This window comes from Jaculus jaculus, chromosome 7 (assembly GCF_020740685.1).
Source record: "Jaculus jaculus isolate mJacJac1 chromosome 7, mJacJac1.mat.Y.cur, whole genome shotgun sequence".
In the NCBI taxonomy this organism is placed as follows: Eukaryota; Metazoa; Chordata; class Mammalia; order Rodentia; family Dipodidae; genus Jaculus; species Jaculus jaculus.
In genome coordinates, this window is record NC_059108.1 from 81,307,439 (window position 1) to 81,317,118 (window position 9,680).

At 40.1% G+C, this 9,680-nt stretch overlaps 1 pseudogene; it reads left to right on the forward strand.

Moving 5' to 3' along the window:
• Window positions 1–5,228: 5,228 nt before the first annotated feature.
• LOC101594769 lies at window positions 5,229–6,401 on the forward strand (annotated as a pseudogene).
• Window positions 6,402–9,680: the final 3,279 nt, after the last annotated feature.

The window sequence follows — 9,680 nt, forward strand, 5'->3', positions numbered from 1 at the left end:
GGGAGGATTGAACCCAGGGTGGAAGGCTTGCAAGCAAGCCCGCTGACCCATCTTCCCAGCCCCTATGAGATTTTTCTAGATAATACTTATTATTTTTTTTGAACATACATAGTGTATTTTGATCATATTAAACTGTTACCTTCTCTTATCCTGCCCCTTCATGCTGAACCCCTTCTTCTTCCCAACAAGTTCTAGTTTTACTTTTATGCATTCCTATGAAGTTTTCTACTTTTTAAAAATATTTATTTACTTTTAAAAATATTTATTTATTTATATTTATTTGCAAGGAGAGAGAGAGAGAGAGAGAGAGAGAGAGAGAGAGAGAGAGAGAGAGAGAGAGAGAGAATGGGCATGCCAGGGCCTCTTGCAGTTGCAAATGAACTCTAGATGCATGTGCCACTTTACATGGGTACTGGGGAATTGAACCTGGGCCGTCAGGCTTTGTAAGCAAAGGCCTTAACCACTGAGCAATCTCTCCAGCTCTCCTATGAGTTTTTACAAGGACAAAATGAGGCATTGCATTGAGGTACTTGGCTCCCTGTATAGCACATAGTAATCACTCATTTTTTTACATATTATTTTGCTGTTTGTTATATTAAGAGCAATGAGAGCCTCATGTTTCTCTTTTAACACTCTAGGCTATATTTCTTCCTCCTCAAAGCACCTGTACTGAATTCTGGGGTATCTCTAGGGACTTCTGAAAAATCCAAACGTCCCAGAAAGCATTGCAGATTTGTTTATTTATTTATTTTGGTGTTTCGAGGCAGGGTCTCACTCCAGCCAAGGCTGACCTGGAATTCACTATGTAGTCTCAGGGTGGCCTCGAACTCAGTAATCCTCTTGCCTCTGCCTTCCCCAGTGCTGGAATTAAAGGAGTGTGCTACCATGCCCGGCTGCAGATTTATTTATGTTTGAGTCTTTGATGGAATGATTCCTTTTGGCCCAAGAGGTTTTTGTTGTTGTTGTTTTGTTTTGAGATGCCACCTCCATTGTCTTTGGGCACAGAGTCATGGGAACCTCAGAGTTGATCTGTTCAGATGACAGCCCTTGGAGAAGCCCCGTGGCCCAGGGAATCTTACCTCAGAGCTGTGTCTTCATCCCACGAGGTTGGAGCCAGTGGTTGTACAACAGCAGTCTTCTCTCCAGGGACAGGGACTGAGATCAGGAGCACTTTGCGTTCACGACCTCTGCTCTTCTTGCTAATGCTCCCATCCACTTTTAACCCTACTGCTAAAGTATGTAGCGAGTCTTTGCTCTCCCTGCTTCCTTCTTCTGGAAAGTGTCATGCTGTTGAAGTAGTGGCAGAGAGATAATTACTTCTTCAAATCATTTCCCCAATTTAAAGGGGGATTTTATTGATTTTTGTTTCTTTTTTTCAAGCAGAGTTTCACTCTAGACCAGCCTGATCTGAAGCTCACTCCATTGTCCTAGGTTGGTCTTGAATTCATAGCGATCTTCTTACCTCTACCTCCCAAGTACTGGAATTCAAAGGTGTGAGCCACCATGCCCAGCTAAAAGGGGATTAAAAAATCTATAAGCAGTCATTTTATTAACAGTAATAAGCTAATTTTGGGTATTTTAGTGATCAAAATTACTTTCTTGGGAGCTGGAGAAATGGCTACGCAATTAAAGGCACTTGCTTGCAAAGCATCATGGCCTGGATCCAATTTTCCAGGACTCACACAAAGTGGTGTATGCATCTGGAGTTTGTTTGCAGTGGCAGGTGGCCCTAGGGCACCCATTCCCTGTCTCTCTCTTCCTCCCCTCTCCCTATCTGTTCTTGTAAATAAGTAAATAAAATACTTGAAAAATAATTTTCATGCAAGCAGGCAAGAACCTTAGCCACGGAGCCATCTTGTTATCCCCCCAAAAAATAATTTTCTTGGGAGCTAGAGAGATGTCTAGCAGTTTACTTTTTCACAAAGCCTGATGGTCTGGGTTCAATTTCCCAGTACCCACGCAAAACCAGATGTACAAAGTGGTACATAGATCATGCATTTATGGACCATTATTGATTCAGTCCTGCATTTACTATTTCACTATCTCCAGTCCATCTCTAAATTTTTTTTACAACCACTTTTGTGCTGACATTAGTGTTCTGATTTCTTTCCTGCTTGTTTTTTCTCTCCATCTCTTCATTGCCAGTGTAGAAAATATATACATTGCCTTGTAGTATCAGTGGTGGAAAGCTTGAGAAAACCATTATCTAGTCTGTTAGATTCAGAATTTTAAAGTTTTCATTGTGAGACTATAGACTTAATAGAATAGACTTGACTTTTAGTTCTTTGAAAAATATTTTATATATTTATTTATTTGAGAGAGAGTGAGAGAGAGAATGGTCGCCCCAGGGCGCAAACAAACTCCAGACACATTTGCCACCTTGTGCATCTGGCTTACATGGGTACTAGAGAATTGAATTTGGTCCTTAGGCTTTGCAAGCAAGTGCCTTAACCACTAAGCAGTCTCTTCAGCCCCAACTTTTAATACTTAATTCATCTGCGATAATGACCTTCAACCTAAGTACAGACCTTCTTTGCAGATTAAGGATGAATTTCTAACTTGCTACTCCATTTTTAAAAGGATTTCTTCCAGGTTTTCATTTGGGTTCATGAACAGATCTAGATGTAACTTGAGGTGTTATTTGGTACAAATCTGTATATTTTGAAGATTAGCAGAAACACAGAGGTAAAGCAAATCACAATGGGGTTTTCCTTAAACTCCCATTCTGTAGGGGAACAAATTAAGAATCTTGGAGACATTTAAGATCTTCTAGATTCTGTTATCAGTTAATAAAATAAAGAAGTTGAAGCAAAAATAATGTACAATAAAAATACTGATGTTTATGGACATGATTGTACAAAGCAGTGCAGGAGAGAAAGCTAAACCCTAGACATATGTCCAAACTGGGCTTCTCCATCTCATCTGTCTGGATCTCTATCTCTACACCCCCTGAATGGCAGTTTCCTCATTAGTTAGTATAAAAAACCAACAGTAACACATATCTTCTTAGGGATTAAAAGAGATGCCACAGTTAAGGGTTTGCCATAGTAAGTTGCAGCACAGAACACCAACAAGTGCAATGGACTGGATTGATATCTGATTGATATAATTCAAGAAATATTCTTTTTTTTTAATTTAGAGAGAGAGAGAGAGAGAGAGAGAGAGAGAGAGAATTGGTGCACCAAGGCCTCAGCTACTGCCATTGAACTCCAGACGCTTGCACCACCTGGTGGACATGTGTGAACTTGCACTTGTCTTACCTTTGTGTGTGTGGCTTATGTGGGATCTGGAGAGCCCAATATGGGTCCTTAAGTTGCAGACAAGTACTTTAACAGCAAAACCATCTCTCAAGTCCAAGAAACATTGCTTTTTAAAAATTTTTTTGTTTATTATTTATTTATTTGAGAGTGACAGACAGAGAAAGAGAGAGAGAGAGAGAGAATGGGCACGCCAGGGCTTCTAGCCACTACTAATGAACTCCAGACGAATGTGCCCCCTTGTGCATCTGGCTAACGTGGGTCCTGGGGAATCGAGCCTTGAACCAGTGTCCTTAGGCTTCACAGGCAAGGGCTTAACTGCTAAGCCATCTCTCCAGCCCACATTTCTTGACTATTAATGTACTACATCAGTGTTTGAGATTTGTAAAAGCAAAGTTAATTCAAAATAATTGCATTTAATGTTTACAGTTATTAAAGGAGAATACCTGGACAGAGTGTCTTAGGAATATTGAGGGAGCATGGTTTGGGCCTTAGGAATAGGATGCTTAAAGGCTTTACAACAAAGCTATGTGCTTTTGTATTTCTATATATTTCATATTTTGACTGTATCAAACAACATAAATCAATTTCAATTTGCATGAGTTCTTGCTTTGAAATCACCTGACTTAATTTAAAGTGTAAAAAGGAAACTGAAGTCACTTCACCAAAGCCACAGAAGAGAATTTAATTCCTCAAATGTGGTCTATATACTTCCTATGGCAGGTAAGTACCACTGAGAGCATTTATATTTGTTTAGTTATTTAGAGAGGGTATGTATGTGTGGCATGTGTGCATGCTTGTATGCGTGTGAGCACGCATGTGAGGTGGGCATATATGTGTGTGTATGTTTGGAGGCCAGAGGATGATGTCAAGTATCTCCTCAATCACTTCCAGTTTATTTTTAATATTTAATTTTTTTTTTATTTTTCAAGGTAGAGTCTCACTCTAGCCCAGGCTGACCTGGAACTCATTCTGTAGTCCTAGGCTGGCCTCAAACTGTGCCACCATGCCTAGCTCCAGTTAATTTTTGAGACAGGGTCTCTCATTAAACCAGAGCTCACAAATTTGGTTGGTGCAGCTAGACAGTAAGTCCTAGGGATTCTCTCTGTCTTTGCTGCCCCAGGATCTGGGGTTATAGGTGTGTGCCACCCATCGGGCATTTGTGTGAGTGTGGGGCCAGCTCAAGTCCTTGAGTGGCAAGGACTTTACTGGTTGAGCTATCTCCCCAGAACTAAAAGTATGTTCTTATTTTGAAATATGTTATGAATAGCCCTTGCTGAATAGAAGGAAACTATTTTGCATGTAGGTATTAAATGCTAAAATTAAAATGGATCAAGAACTATTTATATGGTATCTGAATTTCTAAAGATGAGTTTCTATACATGTATTTTTTTCTAACTTTGTCACATCAGGTTAGAGATAGAATTTTAAACAGTGTGATTTTCTATGAGTTCTAACTACTCAACTAGAATGATATAGTAAAGAAAGTAATAATAAATAGTAAAGAAAGTTTGCTTGAGGTAGCCTCTCCTTGGTCCTTGAGGCTGGTAACCTGTGTCTCCCCCCTCACTCCCCTCTCTACCCCTTCCCCTTTGCCCCTCCCCCTCCTCCTGGTCTCTGTGAGGCCAGGGGAGATTGGCCCCTGCTGCTGTCACTTACACCACACATTCGACCCATCATAGATTGAAATATAATATTCAGGGCTGGAGAGATGGCTCAGTGGTTAAAGGCACTTGTTTGTAAACCCTGAAGGCCCTCGTTTAATTCTCCAGTACCCACATAAAAGCTAGATGCACAGAGCGGCACATGTCTGGTGGAGTTCGTTTACAGTATCAGGAAACCTTGGCATACCCATTCTCTCTCCTTCCTCCTTCTCCTCCTCCTCCTTCCCTCTCTCTCTCTCTCTCTCTCTCTCTCTCCTCTCTCACTTTCTCTCTCGTAAATAAATAAATAAATAACTATTGTGAAAACATGTCTGATATGTTTGGCAGGGCTGGAGTTTACATAGATGTTAACACCCACAGAACCTGAGAGTACTGGGATTCTAAGTCACTTGTAGTGGAATGGGTAAATCAAGACTGCTACCAGCTTGTTTGAAAATCAGGCAGGGATAAGTATGGATAAGTAAGGATAAGTAACCATTAACATCACAAATAATGTAAAAGTTATTGAAATTCTCAAGCCCATGAAAAAGAAGAAAATTAAGAATGAAATAAAGATTTTGAAGAATTTTACGAGGTGGTCTCAACATCATCACACTGGCAGACATTGTAAATAAAAGATCCTGTTTCATTAACCCTTGCTTTGTTTTCTGAACATGTAAACAATACAGGTTTCAAGCAATTGTACCAGATATTAGCAGACTATGACGTTCAATTTTACATGGATGAAAATCTGAAGGCCCTGTATTATTGTCCAGCATGGAGATTATGCACAGAGATGTGACACCCCGAAATGTCATGATTGTTCATGAGCACAGAAAGCCAAGGTTAATAGACTGGGGTTAAGCTGAGTTTTACCATCCTGACCAAGAATATAATGTTCCGGTTGCTTCTTGATACGTCAAAGGTCCTGAGCTACTTGTAGATTATTGGAGGTACAATTATGCTTTGCATATACAGAGCTTGGGTTGTATGCTGGTGAGTAGGATTTTCTAGAACGAGCCATTTTAGCATGGACATGACAATTACGATCAGTTGGTAAGGACAGCTAAGGTTCTGGGGACAGAAGACTTTTATGACTATAGTGACAAGGACAACATTGAATTTGACCCAGCTTTCAATGATATCTTGGGGAGACACTCTCAGAAGCAATGGGAGGGCTTTGTCCACAGTGAAAACCAGCACCTTGTCGGCCTTGAGGTCTTGGGTTTTCTAGACAAGCTGTTGCGACAGGATCAGCAGTCGTGGCTCACTGTGAGAGAGGCCATGGAACACCCCTATTTATTTCTACACTGTTGTGAAGGACCAGGCTCTAATGGGTTCATCTAGCATGCTAGGGGGCAGTACACCTGTCAGAAGGGCCCATATGATGTCAGGGATTTCTTCAGGACTAACTCTTTGCCATGGACCTCTGACAGGCTCACCAATGATTGCGGTTGCAAACCCCATTGGGATGCCTGTTCAAGCTGCTGCTGGCACTTAATTGTAATAACCAACCCCATCTCTAGATGCCTGAGCAGAGGTGGAGAAGTCCACTTTCTCTTTGATGCAGCTTACGCCTGGTGGGGAGGGGTGAAAACACTTCAGAAGCACACTGTCTGAACCATCACTTGAGGATTTAGAGAAGTTGAGTCATAAAAAATTATAATAGGGCTAGAGGGACGGCTTAGTGGTTTAGGCACTTGCCTGCAAAGCCTAAGGACCCAGGTTCAATTCCCCAGAACCAAGCTAAGCCAGATGCATATGGTGGTGCATGTGTCAGGAGTTCGTTTGTAGTGGCTAAAGATCCTGGCATGCCTATTCTCTTCCCTCCGAATCAATCAATCAATCAATAATAATAAAAAAATTAAAAATTATAATAGGCTGATTTTGCTTTAAACTCGAACTTTTCTAACTTGGGGCATTCCCTGAAAAATTACCTACAGGTGGGATATTTCACAGACAACTTTTTTCTGCCCTTCCAAATTCAATTTGTCATCACTAAAGAACAAAGATAAACTGGCCTCAATCCTGACTGCTACATTTGGGTGGGGATTTCTTCCCCTTCCACCACTGTCCCCTCATTACTACTCTTTTCTTAAAATTATTTTTATTTTTTAATTTTTATTAACATTTTCCATGATTATAAAATATATCCCATGGTAATTCTGTCCCTACCCACCCCCACACTTTCCCATTTGAAATTCCATTCCCCATCATATTACCTCCCCATTACAATCATTGTAATTACATCTATACAATATCAACCTATTAAGTATCCTCCTCCCTTCCTTTCTCTTCCCTTTATGTCTCCTTTTCAACTTACTGGCCTCTGCAACTAAGAATTTTCATTCTCACGCAGAAGCCCAATCATCTGTAGCTAGACTCCACATATGAGAGAGAACATATGGCGCTTGGCTTTCTGGGCCTGGGTTACCTCACTTAGTATAATCCTTTCCAGGTCCATCCATTTTTCTGCAAATTTCATAACTTCATTTTTCTTTACCGCTGAGTAGAACTCCATTGTATAAATGTGCCACATCTTCATTATCCACTCATCAGTTGAGGGATTTTCTAGGCTGGTTCCATTTCCCAGCTATTATAAATTGAGCAGCAATAAACATGGTTGAGCACGTACTTCTAAGGAAATGGGATGGGTCCTTCGGATATATGCCTAGGAGTGCTATAGCTGGGTCATATGGTAGATCAATCTTTAGCTGTTTTAGGAACCTCCACACTGTTTTCCACAATGGCTGGACCAGATTGCATTCCCACCAGCAGTGTAGAAGGGTTCCTTTTTTTCCACATCCCCGCCAGCATTTATGATAATATGTTTTCATGATGGTTGCCAATCTGACAGGAGTGAGATGGAATCTCAATGTAGTTTTAATCTGCATTTCCCTGATGACTAGTGACGTAGAACATTTTTTTAGATGCTTATATGACATTCGTATTTCTTCCTTTGAGAACGTTCTTTGTATATCCTAGATATTAATTCTCTATCAGACATATAGCTGGCGAAGATTTTTTCCCATTCTGTAGGTTGCCTCTTTGCTTTTTTCACTGTGTGCTTTGCAGTGCAAAATCTTTGTAATTTCATGAGGTCCCAGTGATTAATCTGTGGTTTTATTGCCTGAGCAACTGGGGTTGTATTCAGAAAGTCTTTGCCAAGACCAATATGTTGAAGGGTTTCCCCTACTTTTTCCTCTAGCAGTTTCAGAGTTTCAGGTCTGATGTTAAGGTCTTTAATCCATTTGTACTTAATTCTTGTGCATGGCGAGAGAGAAGAATCTATTTTCAACCTTCTGCAGATATATATCCAGTTTTCAAAACACCATTTGCTGAAGAGGCTGTCTCTTCTCCAATGAGTATTTTGGCATTTTTATTGAATATCAGGTGGCTATAGCTACTTGGGCTTACATCTGGGTCCTCTATTCTGTTCCATTGATCTAAATGTCTGTGTTTTTTTTTTTTATATTTTTTGTTCATTTTTTATTTATTTATTTGAGAGCAACAGACATAGAGAGAAAGACAGATAGAGGGAGAGAGAGAGAATGGGCGCGCCAGGGCTTCCAGCCTCTGCAAACGAACTCCAGACGCGTGCGCCCCCTTGTGCATCTGGCTAACGTGGGACCTGGGGAACCGAGCCTCGAACCGGGGTCCTTAGGCTTCACAGGCAAGTGCTTAACCACTAAGCCATCTCTCCAGCCCTACATGTCTGTTTTTGTGCCAGTACCATGCTGATTTTGTTACTATGGCTCTGTAGTATAGGTTAAAATCAGGTATGGTGATACCACCAGCCTCATTTTTGTTGCTCAGTATTATTTTAGATATTCGAGGTTTTTTGTGATTCCAAATGAATTTTTGGATTGTTTTTTCTATTTCCATGAAGAAAGCCTTTGGAATTTTGATAGGGATTGCATTAAATGTGTAAATTGCTTTAGGTAAGCTTGCCATTTTCACAATATTGATTCTTCCAATCCAGGAACAAGGGATGTTTCTCCACTTTCTAGTGTCTTCTGCAATTTCTCGCATGAGTGTTTTGAAGTTCTCATTGTAGAGATTATTTACTTCCAAGGTACTTTATTTTTTTTTTTTTGATGCTATTGTGAATAGGAGTGATTCTCTGATTTCATCCTCTGTGTGTTTGTTGTTCGCATATATGAAGGCTACTGATTTCTGTGTATTTATTTTGTATCCTGCTACATGGCTGTAGGTTTTGATCAGCTCTAACAGTCTGCTAGTAGAGTCTTTAGGGTCCTTTATGTATAGTATCATGTCATCTGCAAATAATGATAACTTGATCTCTTCCTTTCCAATTTGTATCCCTTTTATGTGTGTCTCTTGCCTTATTGCTATGGCTAAGACTTCCAAAACTATATTAAATAAAAGTGGGAACAGTGGACACCCTTGTCTTGTTCCTGATTTTTAGTGGGAAAGCTTCCAGTTTTTCCCCATTTAGTAATATGTTTGCTGTAGGCTTGTCATAAATAGCCTTTATTATATTGAGATATGTTCCTTCTATTCCCAGGCTCTGTAGGACTTTTATCATGAAGGGATGTTGGATTTTGCCAAATGCTTTCTCTGCGTCTAATGAGATGATCATGTGATTTTTGTCCTTCAAGCCGTTTATGTAATGTGTTACATTTATAGATTTGCGTATGTTGAACCATCCCTGCATCTCTGGGATAAAGCCTACTTGGTCAGGGTGAATGATCTTTTTGATATACTCTTGTATTCTGTTTGCCAATATTTTGTTGAGAATTTTTGCATCTATGTTCAT